Raw genomic sequence first — 14,815 nt, 5'->3', positions numbered from 1 at the left:
ATCCTGGGCCGACATCAAGAATGCTTTCTTACGAAACTTCTTTGATGAGGTGCGCGCTGAAGAACTTCGGAACAAAATTTCCACATTCTCGCAGGAGGCTGGAAGTCCTTCAAAGATGCGTGGAATAGATTTAGGTTCTTCCAGCGAGACTGTCCACACCACGGATTTAACGAAGTGCAGCTGTTAAGCATTTTCTTCCGAGGTCTCGCCTTACAGTATCAAATGGCTCTTGATACGGCGAGTGAAAGAAACTTCACTACTCGGAATCCGTTGGAAGCTGTGAGACTTATCGAAAACCTTGCTAACAGCAGCAGCACCAAAAACACTGACTCTGAACGGAAGAAGTCTGTAGCCTCTATCGGGAAGGAACAGATGGACGAAGTAAGAGCTAAGTTAGATGTGGTGCACGAGCTTCTTAGGAAGCAAGTCTGTTCAGCTGAAGGAGAAGTTGCAGATACGGAAGGAGAAGAAAATGTGAACTACATCAGAGGTACCGGATTCCAGAAATTTGGAAACCAGGGCGGAACTTCTTTGGAAATGGTCAAAGAAGTAACCAAAGTTCACAATTTCAAAAACCCTTCAACAACAGCAAAAACTACTCGAACTCCTACTACCAGAATCCACCACCCCAGACTCAGGAAAGCAAGAGAGATGCTTGATCGAGTACTGTTGGGACAACAACAAATCACCGTAGATTTTAATGGTAAAATAAACTCCGCCTACAACAATCTGAACACCAAAATCGAGACCTTAGGGACTCAGGTGAGAAAACTTGAAACACAACTAATTCAGACGGGCGAGACTATAAAAAGGCAAGAAGCTTTCGCTAGAGAGGCAGGAGCCGACAAAGGGAAACACCACGTAAATGCCATCATAGACGATGATTTCTGGCAAGTGGTGAGAAATGAAAAGCTTGAGGAAGGAGACTTCAAAATCAAAAGCTCCATGAGTCTCTGCGGATCCCAATGGTGTCGACCGATGTCGATGAACTCGCATCGATCGATAGACCATGACAAAGATCGATGGACAGATTACTCCAGTCATCGATTGACGTCGTCCGCTAAATCGACTGAATGCAATGCACTTCGAATTCTAACTCATGTGAAATTCACAGCTAAGCATCCTCACCCACCCTCCCCTTTCTATGATAAAATCGATCGATCGGTTGAGCCAACCATCGATCGACAGAGTGAGTCCGACGTCGATCGTCACAACACACCTCCCATCGATCGACAGGCACCTCTGACATACCGAGTGCGGTTACCCTCAAATCGATAATGATTATATTAACGCACTCAGACCACCACCTAAACCATTAGCTAGCCCACCCGAAACAAAACCCAACCTTTTAAATAGTTCACCAGAACCAGTTCAAGAAAATCAAGAAACTGAAGGGAGAAGGTTAACGAAAAGAAAGGAGAAGATTCCTAAGAACCTTAAGAGGGAAGCTAACGATAAAGAGATGGATGGTTTCACTAAAAGAATCCTCAGAATCCCAATCGAAAAAGCTTTTGATGAAGCTTACTTCACACACCGGTTGTTGATGTTCTTCAGAGAAACAAGGGTAACTGAAGAGGACATTAGGAGAATGTTTCATCAAGTCAGAGAGAAGATGAAACACATGATCACATTGACAAAGAAGAGTGATCCTGGGAAGTTTGCAATACCATGCGTAGTCAAGGGTGTTGAATTTCTCCATTCAATGTGTGACACAGGAGCATCAGTTAGTATCCTCCCTAAGATCATGGCAGACCAGCTTGGTTTGACCATCGAACCTTCAACAGAATCCTTCACATTCGTGGATCTTTCAGAAAAACGATTTGGAGGTATCATAATAGATCTGGAGGTACAGATTGGTAATGCCCTTGTTCCTGTAGATTTTCATGTCCTAGACATCGAGCTTAACTGGAACTCTTCACTTCTGCTTGGAAGATCTTTCCTAGCTACAGTAGGAGCTGTATGTGACATGAACAAAAACAAATTGTGTCTGACGCTGATAGACCCCAACATCCACTACGACCCCATCCGACCTAAGAGAAAGGTTATTAATTCTGTGGATTACGGGAAAGAACTTGGCTTCATTGGCGTATGCCATTGTGGAGCAGAGTATGAATCGGAGTACGAAACAGAGTACTCGGAATCGATCGACACCCCCACCTTTCCATCGATCGATTCCAATGAGTCAACTGTGACCGATGACCACAACAACACGTCACTCGACGTAAAGCAGCCGGTTGACCATTTCGCTCCACCTAATCATTGTTACCCCCACTTTGCCTTCCACTCTTCAAGCAAGAGAGGACGTGATGATTATTCTATAGGCAGTTGGGCAGACAGTGGTTTCCATGAAAGGTTTGCAGTTGACACTGTAATTACTTCATCTAACGAGGAACATACAGAGGAATACAATGAGGATTATTGGAAAGAACGTGCAATAGAAATGTCTTTGCAGGATCAAAGATTCGAAACACATATGTTCACCAACACGTTTCCAACATCGATCGCCGAAGTGTACTCCACATCAGTCGATACCAACTCTCATCCAACTAAACAACCGCTCACATCGATCGACACAAGTACTGGAACATCGATCGATATTCGCGCCGCAGCAAAAATTCAGGAGCAGGAGAATATTCCCTCTCCAACTAGGTATAGCGATACCTATATAAAACGTTTTGCACCCCCGAAACCACCTCCACACACCAGATCAGACACACAAGCATAAAAGATGAACACTCTTCCATCTACATCAACAGGAAAATCCATGAAGAGCATTCATCTCAAGAACACAAGTTCTGCAGAAATTACTCTGCCATCGATCGATGCATATGTATCTACATCGATCGATACTACTCTAAACCCTAATCTTTCTATTTCTAAATTGACTGATAATGCAAACATTGATTACGGTTTTCTAACACCTGATGAATTTGGTATTTTCAGGGACCCAGATGGCAACGCACGTGCAATGGATGGAAGGATCTTACAAGTGTCCAGAGAGGACATAGCAGATATCCTTCAAGTAGCCAATGGACCTGACAACCTATTCTCACAGCAACGTGGCACTCAAGACGTCATTCACACCGATCCAAACAATCACGCAGGAGTCGCTGTGGGAACCGAAATTTGCACTGTCGATTTCTGTTTAAATAAGGAAACTAGAAAAATCCTAATTTCCCAGAGGACCCGGATATCTGCTAATTACCACACGTCAAGCAATCAGAACATGACAATAACAACGATAAAGTATAAGAAATCGAAAAAGAGAGCAAAGAAGATCTTATTCCGAATTTGCGTATGAGCGTTTACAACAAGGTATAAGCCTGGGCTCGAGAGCTGTCGGCGAGATTCCTAGTTCTAGCAACCCTAAGACGGCTAAACCTAATTGAGTCGCAACTCGAAATAACAAAAACGGAAAAATGCCCAAATTGCTCTAAGTGCTAAGTTTGCTCTGAAAAAGTTCTCCCCCCATGCTCCTCGCCTAGGACTCCTTATATACTAGCTCCAAGGTCGGTTTACGCTTTTACTCTTCTGCCCTTAAGCCGTCATAGCATAAAAATAGAGATATTCCATTTTCCCGATCTTCACAATTATCTTCAAAACTTCCGTATTTATCCGCGAAAACTTGACATTTATCCTTTCTTGTGGACCAAGCGTAAACCGTGCTGTGGTTTACGGGCTTTTGGTTAAAAAATCGTAGGATGGGCCTCGAGTCGTGTTTTAGGTCCCTTTGGGCCGTCTTCCGACTCGACACGTTTACTATGAGTTCTTTCGATAAAAAACGAACTTTCCGCGGTTTTTAATTCGCAAAGTTTTGATCGATGATTTAAAATAGCGGAAAACATGGACTGAGCTTGCTACGGTCTTCGGGAGATAGCATTTGAAGGTTTTGACGAGAATTCATGGACTGGTGTCGTATCGATGTTCGGAAGAGCTCGATCGCTACGCAACGACCGAACTTTGGCTCAAGCCCCGTCGCTACGTAGCGACCGAGCTTGGCTGAGCTCGGTCGCTACGTAGCGACCGAGCTTTGGCTTGAGCTCGGTCGCTACGTAGCGACCGAGCGGGACGATCGCTCGGTCGCTACGTAGCGACTGAGCTTGGCCGAGCTCGGTCGCTACGTAGCGACCAGGCGGGACGCGCGCTCGGTCGCTACGTAGCGACCGAGCTTTGGCTCGAGCTTGGTCGCTACGTAGCGACCGAGCGGGTCGGATGTTTGGTCGCTTCGTAGCGACCGGAATCGGCGACTTGGTTGCTACGCAGCGACCGGACAGCGTGTATGTGCGGTAGTTACGCAACGACCGAGCTTGGTTCGTTTGCTTTTGAATCTTCAGGGATACTTCTTCGTAAAAACTTCGTATTGGTTATTTTTTACGAAAATTATATCTTTCTTTTTACTATCTCTTTCGGAAATATGATCTACGGGGATTTTCGGGTGGTAATTTCGTCGTGACCGTTTTTGACCCCAACAGTCGCCACAACAGAAATCAATCCAGATCTATCACGCCAACCAAAAGGGCAAGCATCGATCGACGGAACAACTGAGACATCGATCGACAGGGTAACTCCAACGTCGATCGATAGGGATGACCCGACGTCGATCGATAGACGTTATGAATTTGGAAACCGCGCTTTTGACATGTACGGAGCCAGAAAGTTCACTTGGGAACGAAGGAACGAGTATGGAGTCTACAGAGATGAGTGTGGACACGCACGAGGCGTAGCTGGTGAGATGATACCTGTCACAAAGGACGACATCAGGATATTACTTGAAAAAGCATCTCTTTTTGAATAGAGCCACATCTGTCTTCCAGAACATGCCACTTCCTTCACACTCACTAGACTGGCACCAGAACTCTACACCAAAGATGAAATCAATGAGATGGTGTTTGGTATTTGTGGAGCTCAGGAAAGACTGGGAGAGGAGCTCAAATCATTGGTAGAAGATACACATCAACCTTTGGATAGAGGCTACAATGAGCTTTTCAGAAGTATGGCAGAAATGAGGACATAAATTGAGAGTTTACGTCAACAACTTGAGAAGGAAGCCACGACTTCAACATCGATCGACGCACCAAATGCACCATTGATCGACGTCAGTCTTCCTACAGCCAGATCCCTGCAGAACCGCAATGTTCAGCACAACACAAGGATGAATAGGAAGTCTCATACATCGACACAAGGATAAACGACGTGTACTACCCTCTCAACAACAACGTGGACTGGCTAAGCACTAAAATCGAGCTACTACTGCAAGATCTGGATACCATTCGCAAGAAGGACCAACAACCAGCCACATCGATCGACATGTGTACCATCACATCGCTCGACGCTAAGGTCTCAGCCATGAATGAGAGGCTGAGGACTTACGAGGACATGCATGACTGCTTTATATCACCAGTCATGATAGATTTAAACAAATTGTCTATTCAATTACTTCATGCCCAAAGGGATATTGATAACATTACTAATCAAAAATTTTTGCAGGCAAAATCAGCATCGATCGACAGGCTACGAGGGCCTTGGATCGATGGCAATAATCCTGTGGAGTTACTTCCCTACACAGTAGCAGAGGTTGATGAGATCACATCGAAGATTTACACTGCTATAGACAACATGGAGGAACGACTTGACAGACGCTGCGATGACATTTACTTTCTTATCGACAACAAAATCAGTGGACTAGACAGCCACGCAGAATGGCTACAGAAAGAAGTAAAAGCCATTCAGAGGCAACTCGCAGATCAGCACCAGATATCAGCATCGATCGACAGGAAGCGAGCGAAATCGCTCGATGGTAAGTCGCCGAGATCGACCGACGCACACATAATCGCATCGATCGACGCCGAGTCTACAACAGCCGGCGAGCAGCTGATACACAAGACGATAGAGTCAATGCAAAAAGAACTGACAGAACTTTCAGCATACGCCTATGACAACATAGGCTGGCACCAGGTCAGCATTGACAACGTTCAAGATAGGCTACAAAACATCTCCAATGTAGTTGAGAAGATGGATGACAAATGGACAAGAAATGATGAGGCCACAAGAAGTTTCATTGCATCTTGGTCCAGAATGTGCAAAGATGACGTGGATGCATGTTTTCCTATAAGCAGCTGTTTCTCCACCAAATAGCCAATCACTACCACAGTCAAGCTAAATGACTATAACCAAGCGCTGAGTGGGAGGCAACCCACTATTAGGTATTTTAGTTTGGTTTTATTAGCTAACATTTATTTACTTTCGTTTTATTTCTTTCAGATTTAGGAAACCAAGTAGGAGGACCTAAATATCGACCGTCGACGAGACGTCGACATCGTTCGACATGGACAACCACACGACGATCGATGTAACATATTCCCATCGATCGATATCTAATCCGGTCAGATGTATCTTCCCTACTTGTTACATTCCGTACATCATGAATTATTCAATCATAACTCCGGCTGAGTTACACTGGGACAGTGTAATTTAAGTCTGAGGGGAGATTTACTGATATAATTTATTTTATTCTTATATAAAAGGAATTTTAATAAATTATGCTTAGCTATTGAAAATAAGGACTATAATCTTATATTGATTTAAACTTGAATATCTAACCAATCTCTACCACCATTTTAGATTTACTGATTGCAGATAGCACTATAGATGCTAAAGCAGATCAACCTATCAACTACACACTTGCCTTGAAACGTATGAAGCAACCAAAGCTGATTTCCAACACTAAACCTGACATAACCGTTTGTCTTGGGGCTTGGTATACATGGGATCAGATTCTTCAGACAAGTCTGGAAGGTAACGCCTGGTGTAGATTATTTATCACATTTTCTCTCTCTAAATTTCGACCCTAGAATAGTAAGTGTTATTAAAAAAAAAAAGATCTATTGTTTACTTAGGATGAATCTGAACAGGACTTGGTGGCTAAAACCATTAAGGCTTGATTCATAAAGACTCCAATAAAAGAGTTCGAAATGGGACTTGGAGGCGTCAATCTTCAAAGCTCGCTTTCGCAAAGAACTCTTGTTTGGAGGCGGCAATCTTCAAAGCTCGCTTTCGCAAAGAACTCTTGGATATAGGTCAAAAAGAAGTGAACAGAGCTTGGTGGCAACCACCATTAAGTTTTGATTCATGGAAGCCTGTCCAATCTTGGTCACTGATCCTGCAATGGAAGCAGACTTTGACTTAAGAGAGAAAATTAGAGAGAGAGAAACTAGGAACTAACTTTTACCTGCAGATCCAGATACTTGTCTGAAATCCTTGCATCCTATGATCGATACTCCCAAGGTAAAGCAAGAACTTATATTTATGCTAAGAAATGAAGTCAGTAGAGGGGATGTCAGACGTGAATTGATGAGTTGTGTTATATTAGAAATGGTTGCTAAGCTAGGATATTGCATAGTGTGCTTCTGTGATTAGGACCTTTTAAATGTGGTTGCAAAATTGTTGAGGAAAAGATTTATTGCTTTAAAATCTTAAGTCCCTAATATTTTCAAACCTCTTTCAGAGAGACTGCCTGTATGTTTTGCTTGAGGACAAGCAAAATGATAAGTCTGGGGGAGTTGATATACCTTGGATTTGACCCATTTTCATCCATGGTATATAGGTGTTTTACTATATATATATCTATGTTTTCTACTCTTCTAGGTATGTTTTCAGGTTCAGGTGCATTTCGGAGTAAAGCTATGATTTTGGCGCATTTTGGAGCTTAAAGGACATTTCACCCGAGCTGACCACGTAGAGGTCACGAGAGGAAGAACAATCGATCGATGCGCATCCTGTGCTGACGATCGATACCAGGAGATACCTCGACAAATGAAGATTAATATCGATCGATGTACACAAGTACCATCGATCGATGTCGAGACATCAGACACGCGACATTTTGGATTCAGCAGACTTAAAACCCAAGGCCAAGCCAAATTACAAAAATGCCCTGACGAGTTTTTAACCTAGTAGATTATATACTGCCTAAGTGTTTTGACGGCAGGAGACCTTTTGTGTTACAAGTTTTACTTTGAGAGAAAAGAGAGTTTTGGAGAGAAGATCACTTGTGATTGGAACTCCTTGTTATCATTTCTTTTCATCTATACTATGAGTTTCTATTTCTTCATTGTTATGAATTGCTTTGCTATGTCTGAGTAGTTCAATTATTAGATCCAGGGTTCAGATAGGTTTGTGGGATTAGCCCCAAAATATAGATCTGCCTTGTTGTGATATTCATGATAGATTTGTATTCATTGCTTGTTTTAGCCTTGCTAACTAGAACTTGATCATAGGATTGCATATTCAAGCACCCTTGTTATCCCATCCTGACATCTATCTATCATATTAGGATTGCTAGAGAGGGCTAACCGCCAATTTAGTATCTTAGTAGGGCATATCATACTCGCGCATAGGCCTGGCTAGAACCCGTCGATCGATGTCCTCAACTGACTGTCGATCGACGTTGGCAAAGGTGTATCGGTCGACGTCCCAATAGGACCATCGATCGACACTCTCTCGTTGTCAACATACTAACCGTTGAGACACGAGATCTAGCCTGTTAACCAGTGAAACATGCGACAGCTGATCACTGAGTTAAGCGGTTGAGCTCTAATATATCATGCATGCAACAAATAGGCATCTATAGGTATTATAATCTCCAACACCTGAATAGTGGCATGCATCTAATATCATTTCCAACCAAGTTACATTTACTAGTTACTTCGCTTGTTACTATTGCTATTTCATTTAAACATTTACAACTCTTAAAAATTAATAAACACTAGATTTAATTGTTCCCTAGCTCCTTGTGGATTCGATCCCTAAGTACTACATCTGAACCTCTTTTGATGAGAGTAACACTCCTTAGGGTAATTTGAGTGGTATCATATGGTTTAGAGATTCGTGGTTAAGGTATGGTTATTGAGAAATAGGAGAGTTCCCACACTTTCAAATATTTTCCCTGTTTTTGATACTTGCCTTGTTCGAGGAAAAACTAGGATCTAAGTCTAGGGGAATTGATATATGGTGTTTTTGACACCATTGTGCATATGCATTCTAACTTGTTTTTAATGTTTTATCGAGTTAGTCCAGTCCTTTTAGAGTCATTTCAGGTCTAGCATGAAGAGTTGAAGGAAGAAGGGTGAAGAAAGGATCAAGAATTGGAGTCTTTCCCCGCGGAACGATCATGCGTAGCAGCCTGACGGTTGATCATACTAGGAACAGCCCGGCGATTGTTCCCGACATTTATGAAAGTTTCCATATCTTTCAAAGATTTGACCTAATCACTTATTCCCTACTCTGAGGTCGATGGTGCCTCCATATAAAAAGCCATCCCTATTTTTATTTTGAGCTACGCTAGTTTTGCAAGAGACCTAAGTGTGAGATTTAGTGAATTATGAGGTGGTTGTGTGATGAGATTAAAGAGATTAAGTAGATTAAGGTTGAATCATAAGAATAAGAAAGAGAGAGAGAGTATTGCAAAGTGAGAGAGTATGAATGTGGAATCTCTTATTCCATACTGATTTAGTTCTTACATGAATTACATAAATAGATAAAAAAATTGACAATGAAACAATAGAAAACTATAAACAATTGGGACCAGATCTGAGAATGTCACTCTCAACTTTGTAGAAAGGGACAGCTCCCATCTCTCCTCATTCCTTAAGAGCACATGTGACCTTTGTTTGTCACAAAGCCTCCAACGGCTCCTTCTCCTCCACAGCCTGGTCTCCACTTTTTTGAAACCATCCAGATCATAAGGAGACTGATGGCAAGACATTTAAATCCAACACAATCCTTGCTTGACTTCCAATGAACTCTTTGTATGGATTAGGTCATCTTGCAAGTATGAACTCAATCTCTCTCATCTTGTTTCCTAAGTTCTGGCTTCTCTTTATGTCTTTACTCTAGATCTTTATTGCTTCATCTTCACACTCCCCCTCAAGCTTGACCATAGGGACTGGCCAAGGTTGGAAACCATGAAGCATTCCCTCATTAAAACCATTAGCTTGGAAAAACCTCATGGGATAAAAACCAAGCCAAGGAAAAAGAGTAGAACACTTCATGGCTAAGAGGATCAGTGTGATGAAAGATCTACGAGTCCTAACTTGGAATGTATGAACTCGCAAACCTTGGTGCTTGCAGCCTTGGTGAAGATGTCAGCCAGTTGATCCTCACTTCTTGTGTAGCAAGGTAAGATGATCCTTTGTTCCACTGCTTGCCTAACCTTATGACAATCCACTTCAATGTGTTTAGTCCTCTCATGGAACACACTGTTGGAAGCAATGTGTGTTGCAGCTTGATTATCACAATGCATGGTGATTGGAGTTGATGTCTCTATACCCAAGTCTTGAAGTAGGTTTCTGATCCAGATTAACTCACTAGTGAGCTTCCTCATTGCCCTATATTCAGCTTCAGCACTTGAGCATGACACTATTTTCTGTTTCTTGCTCTTCCAAGTGACAAGGTTGCCTCCAATGAATGTACAATAGCCTGTGGTGGATCTCCTATCCACTCTGTCTCCTGCCCAATCAGCATCACAATATCCAACTATCTCTGTGCTTTTGTTGCATCCCATCCATACTCCTAGCCCTGACGCCTCTCTTAGATATCTTAAGATCCTTTCAACCATGTTCCAATGGTGTATCTTGGGAGCTTGCATGTGCTGGCTTACTTGGTTCACTGCAAAGCATACATCAGGCCTGGTGATGGGGAGGTATATCAACTTTTCCACCATTCTCCTAGTGTTTCACATCAGTATAGGGCTTGTCTTCAATCTCCCCCTCACGCAGCACCTTATACCCATCTTCTAATGGAGTCTTTGCTGCTCTTCCTCCTAGATCACCTGCCTCATTCAGGAGATCAAGTGTGTACTTTCTTTGGGATAAGAATAGCCCATCCTTGGATCGGCACATCTCAATCCCTAGAAAGTACTTTAACTCTCCCTAGTCTTTGATATCAAAAGATGATCTTAGGAAAGCTGTAGTGAGGAGTATACCTTTTTTGTCACTCCCAGTGATGATGATATCATCAACATATACTAGGATCACCACAATCTCTTGCTTGCTAGTGAGTGTAAAGAGAGTATAATCTGCCTCAGATTTCACAAAGCCCCTTCCATTGAGTGTAGTGCTGAGCTTATAGTACCATGCTCTAGGTGATTGTTTCAATCCATAGATAGCCTTCTTGAGTCTAAGAACATTTCCAGGCTTTACTAGGTGTTCTAGGACAGGAGGTGGCCTCATGTAGACCTCATCTTCTAGTTCTCCTTGTAGGAAAGCATTCTAAAGTGGTGGAGAATCACCAGGAAGTTGAATAAATATCATAGGAGTTGGGATGAAGAAGTTATCCCACTTTCATATAAGGTGATTCCAGTTTGGGAATATCATAGCTTCTTCGTCGTTACAATCAAACCAGGATGAATCTCCTTGTAAGAAGCTTGATTTGGATACATAAAGTGGTGGAGAATCACCAGAAAGTTGAATAAATCTCATAGGAATTGGGATGAAGCAGTTATCCCACTTTCAAATAAGGTGATTCCAGTTTCCCAGTTTGGGAATAGCATAGCTTCTTCGTCGTTCCAATCAAACCAGGATGAATCTCCTTGTAAGAAGCTTGATTTGGTGCAAAGGTATCTAGGTAATCCTCTCCATATGTTTGAGTGAAGCCTCTTGCTACTAGCCTTGTCTTGCGCCTTTCTACTGTCCCTTCAGCATTGTACTTGATAGTGAAGATCCAGCGGCTTGTTACAGCTCTCTTGCCTTTAGGTAGTTCAGCTTCATACCATATATCATTGATGATCATGGCATTAGTCTCACTGCCCAGTGATTCTTTCCATTCCTCATGCTCCATAGCTTCCTCATAGCACCTTGGAATGTATTCCTGATCCAAATCTCCAATGAACACCACATGTTCTTGAGGATACTGAGCTAGAAAACGCACTCCTTGAATGGGATGGGCCACAGCTTGAGCATTGAAGTAGACCCTATTGTTCTTCCAGTTTAGATCAACCGGCTTTCTGATCCTAGAACTTCTTCTTGGAGCCGGCTGTGAACTACTTTCCTCAGTTGCAACTTGATCAATATTAGGCTGAGGCTGGCTTGCAATCACTACTGGCTCCTCTTGAGTAGTGTGATGATCCTGCTCCTCTTGTATATGATGCTCAGCTTGATCATGACTTGCTGAATCCTCCTGATTATGTTCAGCTTGATCAAGGTGAGGAGTCTCAATCACATTAGTATCAACTTCAGTAGATGGAGTGGACTGGTGGGGAGTCGCCTCAGGTGTAGTGGCTCCTTGATCTTGGTGTACACTGATTCCAAGTCCTTCCATTACTCTCCTTAGATTGTTGGACCTATCCGAGGCTGATTGGGACAGGTTCTCTAACTCTTCCCAACTCTTTCCATCATAGTAACCTCTAGATTCCACAAATTTCACATCTCTTGAGATCAAGACCCTCCTGGTCTCTGGTACATAACACTTATAGCCCTTCTGGTGAGGAGAGTATCCAATGAATATTGCCTTTGTGCTCTTGGCTGACAGCTTATCTCTTTGTTCTCCTGGTATCAAAACAAAGCAAAGACACCCAAACACACGCATATGTTCTATAGATGATTTGTTTTTGTTAATTACCTCATAAGGGGATTGATCTTGAAGAACTTTTGTGAGGATCGTATTGATTAGATAGCAAGCTGTTAAGACTGCATCTCCCTAAAACCGCTTGGGCATACTTGTGTGAAACATCATACTCCTTGCTACCTCCATGAGATGTCTATTCTTTCTCTCAGCTACACCATTTTGTTGTGGAGTATATGGGCAGCTAGTTTGGTGGATCATCCCATGTTTGACTAAGTGTTGTTTGAAAGCATTGCTTGTGTATTCTCCTCCATTATCTGATCTCAAAATCTTAATCTTGGCATTAAAGTGATTAGATACATGAGTTTGAAAATTTATGAAAGCTTCTAAGACCCTATCTTTAGATTGTAATAATGTGATCCATGTATACTTTGATTTCTCATCTATAAAGGTCACAAAATACTTATGATGTTCTCTAGATATGCATGGAGCTGTCTATACATCAGAGTGGATTAAGTAAAAGCAATTTTCATAAATAGTACTTGATCTAGGGAACACACTCTTGCAATGTTTGCCTAGGATACAAGCCTCACAATCACTTTTAAAGGAAATACTAGGAAGCATGATGTTCAAAGCACGAGAATGGGGATGTCCTAATCTAGCATGCCATAATACATCTTTAGGTAAAGTAGAAATGCAATTTAGAGCATAAGATAAATCGGCTGAGAGCTTAGTGTCTTCAAGTAAGTACAAGTCTCCCTTGGTTACACCTTTTCCAAGTAACCTACTAGTTTCAATATCCTGAAAGTAGACATCATTAGGAGTGAAAGTAACACTACAATTCAAGTCATTAGTGGCTCTTTTAACTGATAACAAGTTAGAGGTAAAACTAGGCATGTAGAAAGCCTTAGAATCTTTATCAAATAGCCTAAGATCACCTACACCTTTGATTGGTACTTTCTCTCCATTAGCTATCATAACATTTCCTAGGGCAGGAACAATATTTTTAATTCAGCTAAGATCACTAATCATGTGGTGACTTGCCCCTGAATCTATAACCAATGGTTTTGTAATTTTAGGTTCAGTTAAAGCATTCAGCAAGATACCACAAGTGGAGGCATGTAAAGAGGTACCAAGTGTGTTACCAGAGTTGTCTTTGAGGAGTTTGATGAGAGCCTCAATGTCAGAACGCCTGATGACTTCATCTTGATTGTTCCTCAAGGTCAGGTTGCCACTAGAAGCCATTGCTTTGCTTTCACCACCTGCTGGAGCTGGGCACATGCTTGCTGGAGTAGATGGCTCTCCCATGTCACCAGAGAAGTTGGCTCTTGTATCATTGTAGTTGGTTCTGAACTTCTGTGGCTTGAGGTGAGGATGGAGGATCCAGCACTTTTCCTTTCCATGGCCTCTCTTCTTGCAATGATCGCATGTCCACACCTTCTTGTCTTCAGCCTTGTAGGTACCTTTATTTGCAACTCCTTCAGCTTGGTTTGCTAGTACCAAGTCTCTCTTGCCTCCAAAGAGCCCCACTGATCCTTGTTCTTTTTGAATCCGAGCACAAACTTCTTCAAGAGATGGGAGTTCCTTGTCTCTTAGGATGTGCTTGATGAGGTCATTGTATCCAGGGTTGAGAGTAGAGAGAAGAGCAAACACCTTGTCTTGTTCTCTCCTTTCATTCAACACATCTGGATCAATGGTTGCTGGCCTTAGCATCTCTAGCTCAGACCACAAGGATCTAAACTTCCCAAAGTGTTTATCAAAGTCATTGTCCTCTTGACTGAGAGTATTGATAGCCCTCTTGACTTCAAACACCCTACTGATGTTGGACTGGTTTCCATAGACCTTCTTGAGTGTATCCCATAGGTATTTGGAGGTTTCACAGTAGCCATAAGCTTCCTGGAGTGGAGAATCAAGACTGGACTGAAGAATAGATAGCACCATAAGGTCCTCTTGGTTCTTCTTCTTATCGCCAGCTTCACTCACCACCACTTCTCTACCATCCTCTCATAGGATTGTTTTCTTTGGGTTCTTGCCTTCTTCAACTATATCCCAGTAGCCTCTGCCACCAAGAGCTGTCTTAGCAAGCCTTGCCCACAACAGGTAGTTAGCTCCCTTAAGGGTAGCTGGAATAACAACAAGTTTTGAATTTTCTCCAGAATCCATCAAGAACAGCTCAAGAACAATTCAAAAATGTTGAGAGAAAATAGAAAAGATTTGTGTAAATAATCAGAATGAAAGGTTTGCGGAAGTAATAGAT

Source organism: Brassica rapa, chromosome A10 (assembly GCF_000309985.2).
Source record: "Brassica rapa cultivar Chiifu-401-42 chromosome A10, CAAS_Brap_v3.01, whole genome shotgun sequence".
Taxonomy (NCBI): Eukaryota; Viridiplantae; Streptophyta; class Magnoliopsida; order Brassicales; family Brassicaceae; genus Brassica; species Brassica rapa.
The sequence above is the reverse complement of the archived record's forward strand: the minus strand, read 5'-3'. Positions refer to the sequence as shown.